The sequence below is a fragment of the Phodopus roborovskii genome, unplaced genomic scaffold, assembly GCF_943737965.1.
Source record: "Phodopus roborovskii unplaced genomic scaffold, PHOROB, whole genome shotgun sequence".
Classification (NCBI taxonomy): domain Eukaryota; kingdom Metazoa; phylum Chordata; class Mammalia; order Rodentia; family Cricetidae; genus Phodopus; species Phodopus roborovskii.
This window is the reverse complement of record NW_026125543.1, coordinates 3,554,891-3,573,192: the sequence shown is the minus strand read 5'-3', so window position 1 is coordinate 3,573,192 and position 18,302 is coordinate 3,554,891. Positions and strand designations below refer to the sequence as shown.

The window sequence follows — 18,302 nt, the reverse complement described above, 5'->3', positions numbered from 1 at the left end:
ATCTATCAGATGTATCAGATTTGTGCTTTGTTCTGCCTTTATGTCCACTTTTCATTAATTGGCTTCTTTCATGTGGGTACTGATTTTGCTTCATGGCCAGATTTGTACTTTCCTCACACATGCAAGAGAAAGAAGGTAAATAATATGGGGTATTGTCTGTAACCCCAGCACAGTGTAGGCTAAGGAAAGAGGATTGATTTGAGTTCCCTGTCAGCCTGGATTACAGAGTGAGACTTTATCTCAAACTACAGCAAAGCAAACAACTACAAAATTAGCTAACAGGACACTAACAGCTCTTCTAGAGGACCCCAGTTCAATTCCCAGCACATGGTGGCTCACAATGGTGTTAACTCCAGTTCCAAGAGATTCGATGTCTTCTTCTGGCCTCTGTGGGTACCAGGCACACAAATGGTGTACAGACATGCATGTAGGCAAAGAACCACATCATTAACTTCTCTCTTCTAAATTTCCACTCAGGGAGAGAGAGGAGGCACAGGGATCTTAGAAGAGCTATGTCCTGAAATGCATGCAAGTGTGTAAGGATGATTGTGATGGCCCTGCAGATAAATTCTTAGGGTTTGCTTGGTTCCAGAGGGAATTCCCTGAGAGGACAGTGCCAGTGGCTTCACTCTGAAATTTAATGAATGAAGAACTCTCTGGACATCCTCCTCAGTCTTCAATAGGATGCCAGTGCCAAGCCACTATGGCCCATCATGGTGTACCCAATGGACAGGCATTACTTTGGAACTTGCATCAACCTAAGATCACCCTTAGAGCTGTGCTACCGCCCAAAGCTCTCAGTGCCTAATGCTGCCTTCCATGGCTTCTAATTTCTCCTCTTCAACCATTGTAGGCATTCTCCTCATTGAATATGTTGCTCACTGAACTATCATCTGATTCCTGGTGAGTCTGAACACACACACACACACACACACACACACACTAAACTTATTCTTCCCACAAACTCATTTTTCTTTCTGTTTTTTTTTTTTTTTTTTTCCCTTTTGAGGAATAGTTGAATGCTGAAGATTGAACAGATCTTATTAATACAGGTATTGTTTCTGGTCAGTTTAGTGTAATTGAACTCTCCCAAGGAGTTTCAGGATAGTTTAAATTCTACTAAATACAGAACAGAGCACAGTTCTACTTTATCTATTTTCAGAAGAGCAAGAAAACCTTCAGGGTTTTCCTGAGTCACCTTTATGTTTGCCCCCCTTCTCTCTCCCATTTATTGGGAATCTTGCTTTTCCCCTATATTAGCTGCATGTCTTGTTGCTGAGACAAAAAGCCTGACAAAAACAACAAAAGGAAGGAAGGAAGGAAGGAAGGAAGGAAGGAAGGAAGGAAGGAAGGAAGGTTTTATCCTGGCTAACAGTTCTAAAGCCCAGCACACAGTGGTGGTGAAGGCATGTCTGCTGGAGCACAAGGCAGCTAGCTGGTCACATTGCATCTACATTCAGGAAGCAGAGAGAGTCATGGTAGCTGGGGTTCTGTTGCCTTTTCTCTCTTAATCTGGAACTCCAACCATGAAGTAGTGAAGTCAACTTCAGGATTGGTTTTCTCATCTCAGTTAAGCCAGCCTTAGAAACTTTCTAACAGATATGCCCAGATGAAGTGTTTATCTAATATTCTTTATCAATAAAACTTGGGAGTCAAATATCAGGATAAGAACCTGAATGATCAGAGAAGAAACAGAAAATCGACTAGTGACTATCCCATCTTTCATATTTAAAAGGGTTAAGAACTTTACCAATCCCTTCCCTACTATTTCTAGTGTCTTTCTATACGCCCACAGTCCTCCAAAACTTCTAGGGTTAATTTTGGTCAGCTAGTAGCTAGCTCTACCCTCTGATTCAAAGTAAAGTTTATTGTCTGTCTCCAGAGGGTCAGAGTGTGATCAAAATATCCCACAACATTTCATTCTTTTTGTCTAAAATAAAAAGGAAAGGTTTTTTACTCTAACGCAATAAAACTATATACAATAAGAACAATTAATAGGTAAGAATTAATTACATTCACAATGTCCAATTCATTTGCATTTGGCAAATTCAGAGGAAATACTCCATTATCCTATCTTGCTGAATCCAAAGTTTTGTGCCTAATTAACTTTCTATACTAACTTTCATTGGCAATCCAAAACATTTTCTTAAACAATTTAGCTTTTATGTCTTGCAACATTATATAATTTATAACTCTTTTTGAGTTTCTTTTCTGAATTTTGTAGCAAGGAAAACTGTAACTATAACTATCTCATCTTCAGCTCTATCACAGACCTGAGAATGATATACCTTACCAGAATAAATTGGAAGTGTAGAGCAAACAACTTCCAAAACTAGAGAAATAACAGAGACAGCTGGCTGCCTAGACAGTCACCCAGGATCCTTCTGCAATGTTGGGGCATCCATCTAGGCCTACAGGCCTAGAATATCTGACAGACTTTTTTTTTTAATGAAGCAGGAATTTTGAAGGACTGTCCTACCTTGTTGTGGCAATGTTTGAGAGCTGCTTTCTTTTGTGTCTTGTTTGTCCAGTTTGAACAGCATGCTCTCAGCAGTCAAAGCAAGGGAAGTTTCTTGTCTAGTGTCGAACTTTTCTACAATGAAATCAAACTCAACATGGAGGTTCTTCTATGCCCATCATTCTCCCAGATATGTCTCCCTGTCGTGAAAAGCCTCCGGTTATTAAAACATCTTAAATGCCATATTGTGTAGTTCTCTTAAGTGATTGAAGACCATATGTTTATCTAAAATATATCTCTGTTTGACATTGAAAACATAGTTAACACGTCCACAAATTTGATTGTTAGAGATGGTTAACTACTAACTCGACATTGCTTAATTGTCTCAGACAGTTTATAAAATAGATTTTAAGGACTAGAACTTTGCATTACATTTTAAAATGAGCTGCATAGATACAATACCTTAAACAAGAGTAGAAACATATATACATTATAACAAAAATAACCTTAAGTTTGTATCAATATACAAAACCCATACCAATATAAACTTTAAAAAATTACTAGTTGCTTTTTCTGTTTAAAAGTAGGTTCAATAATCTACCCTTTTATTCTATCATTTCTATATTCCCCTTTTTCTTTTCAGAATGAGATCCCTGAATATAATCTCCTTGGATTAGTTTCCTCCTTGACTATGATCAATAGCAACTTGCAACCACCCCCATACCAAGTAATAATAAACATTCATAATCCACTGCACAACCAAAAAACACCTGCCCCACTTTTTTGGGAGTTAGGGCATCATGTTCTTAAAATTATTTTCTGTTGATGGATGTGATGGAATCTTTAGGAGATCCTGGGAAAAACTGAGGCAATGGTCAAGTCCTTGGAAAGCTAGTTATTGTTCAGTCTTTTTGTGAAGGGAAAGTGCAGAGCTTATCTAAAGTCTTGGCGGGACTAATCTGTGAGGCTGGACCATTTCAGCTAACCACCTTGAAATTGTCCTGAGCAGTTGGTAGTCTAAAGATGATCTTTAGGTTGTGTTTGTCAGCTTATTGGCATTACCACAATCCAGGTAAAATCTTGCTTGTGGGGCCTCATCATCCTTTTGGAGTCTTCAAAGGTCACTGTTAGAAATAGTCACAGTTCACTGAAGAAAACTTAAACATTTTAAATGTCATATGCAGCAGATCTCAAAGGCTAAAGGACCAAAATCTATTAAATACATCCAGGGTTCCCAAACTTAGTTCCTAGATACCTGATTCAGATTCAAGCCCAAAATCATGTACAGGAAGCTAGATGAAGCCTATTTCTGCTATTAGTACACTATATGACCATTAATGTCACAACAGAAAGCTTAAACACACACATATATTAATCTTATAAGTTTTGAGTTAATAATTATATATTAAGAAAAGTTTTAAAGAGTTCAAATATAACCAAAGGATGAGATTAGTGGCAATAGAATAGTCCCTTAATTTTTGTTTTTCTTCTGTCCCATATCGGGTGACTCTTTGGACATGAGACAGAGATTTTGAATTTTCTTTTAATATGCATGTGTGGGTTTAGAGAAGGAGAGAGACAAAATCCAACTCCAAAGCCAGATTCAGGTTTTCATTGACTTGGGATTACAAAAAGGCCATTTGCCTTATATGCTTGTAGAGAACAGCAAATATAAACATTTGTGAAGATTTGTAAATATTTATCCTGTTGGAAATGTGCTATACCATTAGGCCAACTTATTGTTTTTCTTGGGGCATTTTCTCTGGATGACTTGTCCTTCTTCAGATGTCTCATTTGCCCAGTGGTCTTCAGCTTCCTTAGTTGGATGCCTTCATTTTCCTGGTAAGACAAAAACAAAACCCTGCCCCAACCTTAACTTTGGACAATTTCCCTTTTTGTCAGGTTATATTTGATGAAATGAAAGGCATTTGTCTTATAAGTTAGTTTAGATAGAATAGCTGTGCAGTTTGATGAACTACTGCCTATCCCAATCAAGAGGTATCTTCTGTTTGAATCAATCTTTATCAATTTTGATGGCATTCATAGCTTTTCTTCTCCTGTGGAAACAAAAGCAAAATCTCTTCCCCACATAACACATATCATGGATTCCATTCTGATGTCAATTCATCTTTAACATGTACAGGTTAATTCAATAGTATTTCCTACTACCCAATGTCTCTCTGCAACTGTTGTTTCTTTTTTCATTAGCATTTTTAAAATTTAAAGTTAATAAAGCATTGTGTAATCTATCTCTGTGAGTCTTGTTTTGTTTTGTTTTTCGAGGCAGAGTTTCTCTGTAGGTTTGGAGACTGCCCTGGAACTTTCTTTGAAGACCAGTCTAGCCTTGAACTCACCTGCCTTTGTCTCCTAAGTGCTGAGATTAAAGGCATGTGCCACCACAGCCTGGCCTCTGTGAGTCTTTATTACCCCTTTCTGTTATTAAGCATATCTTTCAAAATGTGATTATATCTTTTTATAACTGCTTTTTCTGTAGGATTATGTGGTATACCTGTACTATGCTTTATGTTATAATATGAAAAAAGTATTTCCTTTCACTAGAAATGTGCTAGAGTAATGTCACTCTTCATTTGTATAGGTATCCCCATAATAGCCATGACTTCTAGTGTTGGGGCCCACAGAGATGGCTCTGCTTCATCTTGACTTATGGTCAGATAGTTCAAAACTGTCCTTACTCTTCCAAGCTTAAAATCCTAAGACCAAAAGGTGTAAGGTGTGGCTATTGTAGGATGTTTGATCTTGATTGGGGATGTCTTATCTAAATAACAAAAGACTTGCTCTGAGGTGTGGTTGCTTTTGATTCTTAAGGCCAGATAACAGGAAATTTAGTCTATAGGGTTCTAATCAAATGTTTGGAGAATTGGGGAAGAAGGTCTGTTTCTTCCTTGTATCTTGACAAAGAAGTCTTTTGCCATATTCCCCTTTCTGGTTGGGGCATTTAAGAATGTTGAAGAATAAACTTGGGGCATCCAGTATTCACTGGATTGCCCTCCTGACTCTACACTGTGTCTCTGTCTTTTTCTTAGCGTCTTTACCTGATGTTTCTCAATCCACACTCTCGCTCTCAGGTATAAACCAGGCAAGTCAGCTGGATTTAACTAAAGCCCCACAATGATGTGATACAGCATTCTAATTAATAATGTCATTACAGAATCAGAATTTAAAGAAGTTGCCCATTGAAATCCTGAATGTATATGTATGCTATGGTACAAATACTTTAATTTCAAGCTCTGCAAAATGAAACATATTCATTTGCCAAATTTCACTTCTTTGGGTACCTTTTGGGTTACTTATTGCAGGAAATGGAGTTTGGTTATACAAAGGACAAGTAGGACATTTCCTTATAATTTCATTGGTTTATTGCCAAGTGATAGAAAAATCTTCTTTTCAAACCTTTGCTGTTAACATGATGTTGTCTATGAAATTCTGAGGCTTCTTGCACATTTCATCATCATCTTGTGCTAGAGGGCCTGGTAGAGCTATACGGGATCTGATATGTATTATATATAATGGATGATATCTATTTCTGATTATTTATGCTAGTTGAATAAATAGCAAAGTTGATTCTGAATAATTTAGAATAAATTCAATGTATTAAATATGTAAAACAATGCATATTGATTCAATAGCTATATTAGGAGATTCAGGAAAATCTACTAACAGTATAAGAATGGCATACAGCTCTGATTTTTGAACTGAGTCATAAGTACTTTACTTATTTTTCCTGACTTATAACCTGCCTTTTCTGATTTATTTGGATCAGTATAGAATCTAGGGGCTCCAGAAATTGGTGTTTCCCATACAATGTGAGGAAGAATCCAATTAGATTTTTTTTTTAAATATAAACTGAAATCTCTTGTTTCGATTTATAAAACTCCCAAGAAATTACTGCAAGCTCTTTGCCAATGTTCATTATCTGCCCATAACAAGGCAATTTCAGCATTAGCAGAAGGTGCCACAATTTCTGTTGGGTCTATTCCTGATAATGGACAAAGTCTCAATCTTCCTTTCAGAAACCCTTTCTACATATACCTTTAATTCTTTCTCTGTTTTGAGGTTAAAAATATGCATTCTAAGATATTATCTTTCCTCTGTGTAAGAATTCCTGTGGGAGAATGAGTAGAAGGTATCATTAAGTTCTGGATCCAAATGATCCTCATTTGCATCCTGTAAATTCTCTTCTACCACAGCTGATTCTCTTTTGGCTTCAGCTGATAATTTTCTTGGACTGTTTAATTCCCTATCACCTTGTAAGGTTTGAAATAAATTACTTAGTTCTTGAGTTGAAAATCTAATTGTGGGCTGTGGCAAGTTAATATCTCCAAACAATGTTTGAAATCATTAAGAGTTTGTAATTGACCTCTCCTAATTTTTTTTTTCTGTGATTGAATTTTCTGTAAACTGATCTTATATCCTGGGTGACTAATACAATCTCCTCTGAGTCTGAATCAGCTAATAAGATAGCATCCATATAATGATAAATTTAAGATTGGGGAAACTATTCACAAATTATTTCTAATGGCTATTGTACAAAATATTGATACAAGGTAGGGTTATTTAACATCCCTTGTTGAAGAATTTTCCATTCATACCTTTTAACATGCTGGGGATTATTATAAATAGGTGTTACATGAAAAATAAAACACCCAGAAACAGATATTAGGGTTCAAGCTAAAGATCAGGGAAGCAAGGCTACCAAGCTACCAGAGAGCTCTTTCCTCTCACAGGGCTGGGATGTTCCAATTCTCAACGTGGCTGGAGAATGAATGCCTGGTACTGAGACTTTGCTCCTGTGTTATGTGCCTTCCTAATGTATGTGTGTTCCCAGGTGCTGAGATCATCTTTGTGTGAGGTGTTTCTCTTTAGGATTGGATCAATCTTGTGTAGATCTGGGTGGCCTTGGACTCTCAGAGATCCTCTACTTCTTAATCCTGTGGCCACTGAAGAGATTTCCTTTTAAGGAAGGTACCTGCATGAGAGGGTCATAATATGTTACCAATGAAAACAAAGCTCCTGCCATCAGTGAAATGGGAGAGACTGCCTGGAGGGAAAACCTGAGCTCTGCACAAAGGTGATTTTGGATAAAAGGGAGTAGGTGTTTTCTATACCAGCAGCTTGCCTTGGAGATTGTATTGTTACTAATTTGGCAGAGATTCAGAGAAGAATTCATGAGCGAGGTTGAATATCTTACTAGGTTATGCTTATCCTTATAGGCAGACAGATGGGGACTCCTGGCAGTCTCTTTGTGGAACATTTAACCTTCAACACAAACGTTTTGGAACCCAGGTGACATCTTCAGTGAATGGAATATCTGAGGAAAGTTTTGTGGGAGAATCTATGTAGCTTGTCCCAGAGTTATCAAATTCTGAAAATTTATCTCTACCTTGTTAAAAATCACTTTTTTCTTTTGTTCTTATTAGACCCCCAAGTTGTTTTGTTTTGTTTTTTGAGATGAAGAATCACTATGTGGCCTGGACACAAGGGATCTTCCTGTCTCAGCAACCTAAACAGCTGGAACTGTATCTATATCTGCTCTGCCATCATACCTAACTAAAAATTCTGCAGTTACTGTATGTACTGTCAATTAAGGGTCTCTCCTGATATAGACTGCAATATCAGCAGTTCACCATTAGAGATAACAATTAGTTAGAGCCTGGCTTGCTAGCATTGAGTCAACAAAAAATAGAACTATTTAATGGCTTCCATTGAGGACATGAGGACGTCTATATTTTAAGAAAGGGATACCCTATTGCGGTAAATAAGGATCAGGATAAACAAATAGGCCGAATAGATGATTAATCAGGGAGAAATAACTTACAACCTAGACAGATGAACACCAGGAAATTCAACCCGATCCTCTCCTGTCCGAGTCACGCCAGAAAGAGAGAGTGCTTTCCTGGCCCCCTCCGACCTCCTTCCTCAGGTCACCTCCGCCCATCGCTCCACCCCCCAATGGGCGTGGTCAGTGCTACAGAAGGACTACCTCACTACAATACCCCATGGTGTTGGAGGTTGATTGCTTGCCCAGTATGCACAAAGAGTTTGACCCCTGAATGCCATAGTAGAAGGAAGAGAACAGCCTCATTAAAGGTGTCTTTTGATTTCCATATGTGCACTATGGCACTGAAAACACACACAGGCACACAATTATACACACACACACACACACACACACACACATATGTGTGTTTTTTTTAAAGCCTTTAATTAGTTTTATTTTTTCAGATTCAGTGCTAACTAGTCAGAGTGATTCATCATCTGCATGAACTTCTGACTGCAATCTCTATCAAGGAAGAGCCTGGACTGATAATTACAGAATTTTAGATGGACATATATACATATATGTGTGTGTGTGAGAGAGAGAGAGAGAGAGAGAGAGAGAGAGAGAGAGAGAGAGAGAGTGAGAGAGAAGAGGGAGAGAGAGAGAGTTTCACTATGTAGCTCTGGATATCATTATGTAGACCAGGCTGGCCTCCAACTAACAGCTCTTCCTGCCTCTGCCTCCTGAATGCTAAGATTAAAGATGTGCACCACCATGCATGGCAATAATAATGATTTTTGCTTTAATTGAAAAGCAATTAGAGGCCGGGAAGTGGTGGCACACACTTTTAATTCCAGCACTCAGGAGGCAGAGGCAGGTGGATCTCTGTGAGTCTGAGGCCAGCCTGCTCTACAGAGTGAGTTCTAGACAGCCAGGGCTGTTATACAAAGAAACCCTGTCTTGAATAATCAAAAAAAAAAAAAAAAAAAAAAAAAAAAAGAAAGAAAGATAGAAAAAAAGAAAGAAAGAAAGCAAAAGAATAGCAGTTAGCAGTTAGATAAGGAACCTTATTCTTTGCTGAAAGGTATAAGATATATTTAATTACAAAAGGACAGTTATATTGTATGAGAAAAGAATCTATTTTTAATAAAAGGGGAGGATAGAAAAATTTTTGAATATTTATTTGCAAGAGAAGTAGATAATTGAAAACCTAGACATCTTTTTTTTTTTTTGAAAGCCTTTAACTAGTTTTATTTTTGCAGATTCAGTGCTAACTAGTCAGAGTGATTTATCATCTGCATGAACTTCTGACTGCAATCTCTATCAAGGAAGAGCCTGGACTGATAATTACAGAATTTTAGATGGACATGATGGCAAGAGCCTATAGTCCCAGCTATTTGGGTGGCACAGACAGGAAGATCATGTGATCCAGAGCCAGCGTAAGCCATCTCAAAAATACAACAAAGTAACTTGGGGCAGGGATCAGGTAATAGCAGGACCAGCTCACATAGGAGAAAGTAATTATGACTGATACAGTTAAAAATTTCCAAGAGAAACAAAATTGGAAGGCCAGGGAGATGCTGCAGGTGAGAGCCCTGGTTCGCTTGGTAAAAACTGTTTTCTAAATCTAGGTTTTATCCTTTGTGTGAGAGGAGTGTGACTAGGCTACCAGGCTTACCATGTGTGATGGTGCATGTAAAACTGTTTTGTACCCTGTAAAATATCATGTTATTACCCATTATTACTACAGCAGCTGAAATATTAGCAATTTTTAGTTACCATGTCTTGGCAATGTCTTCAGTTACATGGTACAATTAGGACTTGCTATGGGTAGATACTATGTGATGAATAAATCCACCTTCTCTACTATTATTTGAAAATATGTAAATTGTTTTATTTTTAAAAGTTTATCATGTACATATTCATGTGCATGCCCACTCACGAACACGCACATGCCATGACATCACAGAACCACTTGCTACAAACCATGAATTGAGCTTTTCTTCTTTATCAGAACTGGGCCTGAGCCTAGAGTCCCACATACACTAGGTAGGCAAGTACTCCACCACCCAGCGGGCTTCATCCCTGGCGCACAAATTGACCTCTCTTGACCAGCCATCAATAGTGGCCTAACCTGACTCTGGACAAATGTCTGAAGGTGCTAACAGTGGTGCTTGTATAGCTTGGCAGCTGTCAACAGGAAAAATAGGGCCAGGGAAGAGAAGTGGCTTGAACAGCTGGTGGAACCAGACTCAGGGAAGGGAGGAGCTGAATGACATCACCATCCCATGAATGTCTTATGAGGTGGTAAAACCTTCCGAGCTCAGCTTGAAAGATTACTTCTGGCCTCCCACATAATAGGCACTCATAAATCTATGTATTTATGTGTTACTCAGGAAGTCCAGGCTTGAACTTGGTTTGAAGCCAGCCTGGCCTTAAGATGCGATCCCCACCCCCAAAGTATTTATTGACTGGATAGGTAATCCTAGCACCTGAAACTGCCCTCCAATCACTGTTACATCATTCTCCAATTGGGGTTCTGAGAGTAAATCCTTCAGTTTTGTTATGTGGCACATTCGTATATGTCTAAATACATGGTGAGAACCACTCATTTTTAATTTTTATATTAAATATCTGATCTGGGGGCTATTATTTTAGCATCTTATTTTTCACTCATTTCCCTAATGTTTTGGACATCGTTATGATTATGCCATTCACAGATATTTATTTTCTGTATTTTTTTCATGAAAAATGTTAAAAGCAGTTTTTTTTTTAAAGAATGCTATACTATCTTTATTAAACACAGCTTCTAACCAAACCATAATGAACTGTGTTCAACTGTTAGATGAGCTAAGTCATTCTTTTCCTCCTCCTCCTCTCAATAAAGAGAATACTAAAGGTTAAAAAGTTTACATAAAGTATAAAATCAGGTAAGAATAACTGGCAGGGACCAGGTATGGTGGTTTATACCTGTGATTACAGCACTTGAGAAATGGAGGCAGGAGGATTGTCTCAAGTTCCAAACATACCTGGGTTAGAGAGTGAGAACCTTTTCTCCAAAAAATAAACAGAAAACTTCTCTAGTTCTTTTCCTGTGGTCCAAGTAGTGTTGTTACAATAGATAAAAGCAGGCAGAAGACCATCCCATCCACACACAGTGGCAAAAGTATTTTCCTCATCATCAAACCATTGCTATGTTTATTAAGAACAGCAGACCGATGTACAACAGGAGATTTGCATGTGAAGAGTAAATACAGAAATGGTTGGCAGCACTGGTTTGCTTGGTTTAAGCTTTGTCATATATACCAAAATGTGTCACCTCAAGGACCCAATCAACTTTTATCTTGATGTTCAAATAAAAGTTAATCTCATTTTATAGTTTTCTGGGCTTATTTGTTTTAAAATTAGGGCCCTTATCTACTGGTCATTTTCTGCTTTGTACTTCTTCAGTGATTAGTGATGACTGAACCATGGCTCCCGAGAATTGTCTCTGAACTGGTTCAGCAAGTACAGGTAGGTTCTGGGCCATAGTCCTTTAACAACACAGCTGCCTTACCATTTTCTAACCATGCACCTAAACTGGAATCAGCCACTCCAGTCTGGTCAGTCACCCAGTGTGTAGGGCTGCGACTTTCTAGAGACAAAAATGGCAGGCAGCAGTAGGGACAATGAGCCAGTAGTCTAGCAGCCACATACACTAAACACCACTGTCCAAAATACTTTGTTGGGCATAGGAAAAACAACCAAACAAAACAAGACCAATCTTTTTTGACTTGTTTTTAAAGAGCTACCAATACTGTTTAGGAGTTAAGTAGGTGTGGTGATATTTTGTTTGTGATCTATCAAATAAAGCTTGCCTGAAGCTCAGAGTGCAGAGCTAGCCACACTAGTTAGCCACAGATGCCAGGCAGTGGTGGCACACACCTTTAATCTCACCATTCTTGAGGCACAGAGAGGCAGGTGGATCTCTGTGAGTTCAAGGCCACCCTGGGCTACATGAAATTGATCCAGCTTAAAAAAGAAACAGAGCTGGGCTGTGAAGACTCACACCTTTAATCCTAGTATTTGGGAGTCAAACACCTTTAATCCCAGCCCTTAGGGAGGTGGAGACAGGAGTGATAAGGATAGACATAGAGAGGAATATAAGATAGGAGGAGACAGGAGCTCAGGGTATTTAATCTGAGGATTCATAGGGACTGGATCACCCCTTTGGTCTGGTGATTCTGTAGCAGTAAGAGGTCTCTCTTATGACTGGCTCCTTTACTTATCAGCATTTACCCCATATCTGACTCCGGGTTTTTATTATTAAGACCTATTAAAACTTGTGCTACAAGTAGGTGTGTCATGATCAAATTGTAGTAATTGGTATAGTAATTGTATATAAGGATGTCTTATACACTCTTAGAATACAGGGGTGGGTCTTGTTTCTTTTGTATGTTTTTTGAGACAGGGTTTCACTGTGTGGCCCTGGCTGTCCTGGAATTCATTCTGTAGATCATACTGGCCTTGAACTCACAGAGATCCACCTGCCTCTGCCTCCTGAGTGCTGGAAGTAAGGGCATGTTCCATCACCACCCAGGAAAGATGAGTCTTGAAAGCAGAATGGGAAAGATCTTGTTAGAATAATTTTGCACTCAACAAAGGGCTGTTGCCTACTCAGGGGAATGCCATAAAAAAAAAAAAAAAAAAAAAAAAAAAAGAAAGAAAGAAAGAAAGAAAAAAGAAAAATGTGTGATACTTCTAGCTCCCAGATACTTGCAATCCAGTTGAGGAGGCAGAAGATAATGAGGTTAAGGCTGATATATAAAGCATTTCTCTAATTATATGGGAATGAAAAACACAAAGAAAGTGGAGATTTGGGGGAAAGAAGGAAGAGTCCAATGGAAACATGACAGTAGAGTTTAGAAGACAGTTTTGAGTTGAGTTTAAACATAGGTATAGGGGCTGAAGAGATAGAAGAACAGTTAAGGACTGGCTGCTCTTTCCAGAGGACCCTGCTTTGATTCCTAGCACCCACATGGGAGCTTACACCATCTCTAACTCCAGTTCCAGAGAATCTGACTCCTAACCTCCTTGAGCACCAGGCATGCTGCTCAGGCATGGTGCACAGACATACACACAGGCAAAATACTTCCACACTCTGAACTCCTATACCTACAAAAGAATAGTAGAGGTGATATTGGGAATATTCATGGGTCAGAGCCTTGTTGGAATAAAGGTTAATTGGACTCTGTGAAGAGCAAGGTCAAAAATCCATGAAGATGGCAATTTGTTGAGAGACCCTGGGTGCTACATTAATAGCTTTGACCTTTATTCCTCCCTTCAGGCAGTTGTTAAAGAGCTTCAGCGCCAGGGAATGACATCATGAAAATAGGAGGCAGAGAAACCAGTCAGGAGGCTCCTGGGAACATTTTGAGATAAGGTCTTGTGGAAGTGTGAAAGGAAGGAAGGATTTGAGCAAGCCAGAAGAAAGATCAATAGTGTTTACTTCTGAGTGGATGTGAACAGACAGGGGGACTGGGGTGGGATGACCACAGAACAGCTTTGTTAGGAAGTGTGTTGGGGGAGGGTTTGGTGACAGACTTCTGGTGGAAAGTAGAGAGCAAGATTTACATATCAGCAGGAATGAGCTCTCAGCTGATTATCTTATAAAAACTGTGGTGTTTCTCTGGAACTCAGGCAGCAGGCATCACAGTGATCTCACAAGGCATGAGGCAGCAATGCCCAGCTCACACTGGATGCACAGCGGAGCAAGGTGCAAGGGGAAAGAAATACAGCTTGTGGATGACCCATGCACTCTTGGTTTTGCTTGTTTCATGTTTTCACTGTGTGTATTTGAATAAAATACTTTAAAAACTGATTGGGCCTGCTTTCTTATCTATGAAATAAGAATTTGTCATATATTGACTCTTGCATTAGCCTTTTATGAGATTTACATCACGACCATTATTCAAGGCTTGTGTTACCTTTGCTTGCTACTTCACCTGGAGGCCTAGTTTGCTTCTATGCCCAGTCCCCAGCACCAAAAACAATCTTCATTTTCTTAATCTTTAGAACATACATTCTGCATATAAACTTTAAATTTTAAGGCAGAGAAACCCATTTTATTTGCATACAGTTTTGCACTCTGGCCTCGATATGGCTCTGTTGATTTTATGGGCACTTACTAATATGTCTGCACTCAGCTGTTGAGCTTCCTGGAACCTAGATTTTTCTCTCCTTCTACCCAGCTTCCTTCTCTCTCTCTCTCTCTCTCTCTCTTTCTCTCCCTCTCTCTCTCTCTCTCTCTCTTCCTCTCTCTCTCTCCTTCCCCTCTCTTTCTAATGATATTTATTTTTATGTGTGTGAGCGAATATCTGTTATGCATCTATGTGTACTGCATGCATTCATGCCCCATGTCCCCAGAGGCCAGAAGAGGGGTGTCAGATTCTTGATATAGAGTTAGAGATGGTTGTGAACTATCAAGAAGGTGCTGGGAACTGAACCAAGGTCCTCTGCAAGAGCAGTAAGTGCTCTCAACTGCTGAACTATCTCTCCAGCCCCTACTACTTTTAGAGAAAGTCTTGGCAAGTTTCCTAGGCTCACAGTGACCTTGCTCTGTTGCCTGGGAAGGCCTTGATTTTGCAATCCTCCCCCTTCAGCCTCTGATTAGCTGGGGTTAGAAACTTGCACTAGTGGGCTCCTAACAGGTCTTCCTAACAGGGAAGTTGGACTTCTTCTTTTGAGGTTCGAATCTGTTGAAGGTGCAAAGGCATCCACCTGCTTAGGGGAAGGTTTGTTTGGGAGGAACTTGTGTAGTTTTACCCTACAGTCTTCTTGTTAAGTTAAATCCATGGCCCTGCCATATTTTAGTGGATAGGATTACATAAGGGAATTAATAAAGGAGGAGGTGGCACATTAGCTTCAATAGATGACCACAACTTTAGTAAATGAGTTGCATGTGAGTTAGAGAGGTTACATTTCTTGCTCTTAGTAGAAGGTAGAGCCAAGCACTTCAGAGCTTGTATTTTCTTTCTCCCCCCTTTTTTATTAAAGGGAGAGCACAAACACAAAATCCCATAAATTACGCAGTTTCTCCAGTTTGGGTAAATCTCGAGGGTCAGCACATCCAGACTGCAGTGGATAAGCCTCCTTCTGGGAAAACCACCTTCGTGACCATGGTATCTCCCCTGCCAGGTAAATATCAAAGCTTGTATTATAACGATGGGCCAAGAGACAAAATTTGTTAATTGCTTTCATTTAAAATTTTGCTTCTATTGTTTGAGACTGTCTCATTCTGCAACCCAGACTAGTCTAGAAGTCTTGGCAATCCACTGCCTCAGCCTCCCAAGTGTTAGGATTGGAGGAATGAGTCACTGTTCCTGAGGGATCTCTTATTTTTAGACAGAGTTTCATGGAACTCAGGCAACTCATGACACAGCTGAAGATGACCTTTGACTTCTGACTTTCCTGCCTCCACCTCCCCAGTCCCAGTACTACAGTTCTGACCTGCTAAGCTGGGTTTATGTGGTAGTGGGGAGCTGAGTCAGAGGTGAACGTTCTATCAACTGAGGAATACCTTTAAACTTTGCTTATTTCTTGTTATTTGAGAATTCCAAACTTGCATACAATGTGCTTCGATTAAATCCACCCCCAATTCCCTCATCTCCAGTTCCTTCCTTTTCCCCTCCCAACTTCATATCCTTTCCTTTTAAACCCACTGATTCCACTTTGTGCTTCCTGCACGTACATGGGTGGGACTGTCCATTAAAACCTCCTAGGTACCACATCCATAAAGAAAACTCTCTTCCTCCCCTGCAGCCATCAACTGTCAATAGTGCCTCAGCTAGGGATAAGACTTCCTGAGCCCTTCTCCCATCCATGCATGGATTTGGGCCTGCTTGCTCTTGTGGAGGGTTTTTTGTTTTTTTTTGTTTGTTTGTTTTTTTTTGTTTTTTTTTTTTTTTGAAGCAGGTACTATTACTTTCTTGAAATTACAAAGGAGGAAACAGAGGACTAGAGTATAGAGTGCTTAAGTGTTTGAAGTGACTTGGGTGACGAGTAATTTTGCTTTTTTTTTTTTTTTTCCTTAAGACAGGGTTTCTTTGTGTAGCTTTGAATTAAAGGTGTGCATCACTGTGCCCAGCCAAAAGAATTAAACTGTTTTAGGGTTTCTGTTGTCCCGATGAGGCACTATGACTGAAGTTACTTGGGGAGGAGAGGGTTTATTTCGCCTTACAACTTGTAGTTCATCATCCAGGGAAGACAGGACAGGAACTCAAGGCAGGAACCTGGAGGCAGGAACTGATGGAGAGGCCCTGGGGGAGTGCTGCTTATTGGCTGGCTCTTCATGCTGTGTTCAGAGTGGTGTCTCATATCACTCAGGATCACCAGTCTAGGAGTGGCACTGCCTGATGTGAGTGAGATGGGCCCTCCCAGATCAAGCATCAGTCAGGTCTTGCCTTCAGGCCAATCTGGTGGGGACATTTCCTCAATTGAAGTCCCCTCTTCTATAATAACTCTAGATTTTGTCAAGTTAAAAACAAACAACAAATAAACCAGCCAGCCCATGGACAACACCATGCTACTCTTTATGGGTAATACCTTGACTTGATAGCTATCATTTAAGCTATTATTGTTGGAAGGGTTGGGATAACAGCAAATCTTACTGAAACATCTATCAGGTTTGTGTTTGCTTATTTGTTCATTAAGACAGGGTCTCCTTATGCTAGCCAGGCTGGCCTCGAACGACTAACACCAAGCGATATGTTCTCCTGCCTTAGCTGTGCCATCATTTGGACTACAATGTATGCCATGGTGCCTGTCTTATGATGATAGTGTCTGTGTTGGAATGTGAAGCTTTTGAGTTAGCAACCATTTCAGGCACTTAGACCTGTGTTCAGTGCTGTCTATTGAGGCTCGGCAAGGAATAAAGGCTACATCCAATTGCAACCCAGATTCACATTTTTCTGAGATAAGAACCTTCCTGGAGGGGCTGGAAAGATGGCTCAGTGGTTAAGAGCACTGACTACTCTTCCAGATGTCCCAGGTTCAATTGCCAGCACCCACATAGCAACTCACAACTGTCTGTAACTCCAGTTCCAAGGGAACTGACACCCATGGCAAAACACCAAAGCTCATAACAAGTATAAATAGATAAGTAGAAAAAAAAAAAAAAGAACCTTCTTGGAATGGGACCGATCTCAAGCATCATCTCGTCAGCCCTGAAGCTTCTGAGTTAGTAACCTTCCCATCCCAGGCATTTTCTCTAGCTCCACAGTTAACTCCTTCCTTTTTGCAAAGATTCCACTTCTAATGGAGTGAGCCTCAGATGCTTCCCCCCCTTCTTATCAGTCCTGTGAGTAGAGAGAGGACTTGGCTACATGGAGAACAAGAGTTTTGGATGCCTAGAAGCAACCAACTATGCTTATCTTGGGAGGCTATCTAGGTGCTTCTTAGTCTCTGGGTTGTGATCTCATATGGCTTGTGTAATTCATTGTGGAGCAGGGGTCAGGAAAAATTTGGCAATTGTATTTTTGGCTGTGAGCCTAGCCTTTAATGGCTGAGCCATCTCTCCAGCCCAAATTTGGCAATTGTAGAAGGATTCTGATGCCGTGGTGGCCAATGTCTTTAATCCCAGCACTTTGAAGGCAGAAACAGGCAGATCACTGAGTTCAAGGCAAGCCTGGTCTAGAGAGCGACAGCCAGGGCTACATACACAGAGAAGCCTTGTCTCAAAAAACAAACAAACAAAATCCAGTTTCTGGATGCACACACACAGAACCAAAAATTAATTCAATATTAAACATCATGAATCTGAATTGTGTTTCTGATAGTACTTGCCTATGTGGCATCTTGTGACTTCTTGTACTCTTGGTTTGAACCACTTGTACTTTGCTCTGTGCATGCTGGTACACCATACAATATACCATACAACACCATACCATACAATACCACACCACACAACACACCATACAATACCACACCATAAAACAAGGAACACTGCTTGAAACACAACTGCTCAGATTTGTATTGCAGTGTTCTTACTTGTTACACAATATTCTGCTTTTACAGAAACACAATGAT

The 18,302-nt window shown here is 39.7% G+C and overlaps 1 pseudogene; it reads right to left on the bottom strand.

Moving 5' to 3' along the window:
* Positions 1–15,273: 15,273 nt before the first annotated feature.
* Positions 15,274–15,421, bottom strand: LOC127216393 (uncharacterized; annotated as a pseudogene).
* Positions 15,422–18,302: the final 2,881 nt, after the last annotated feature.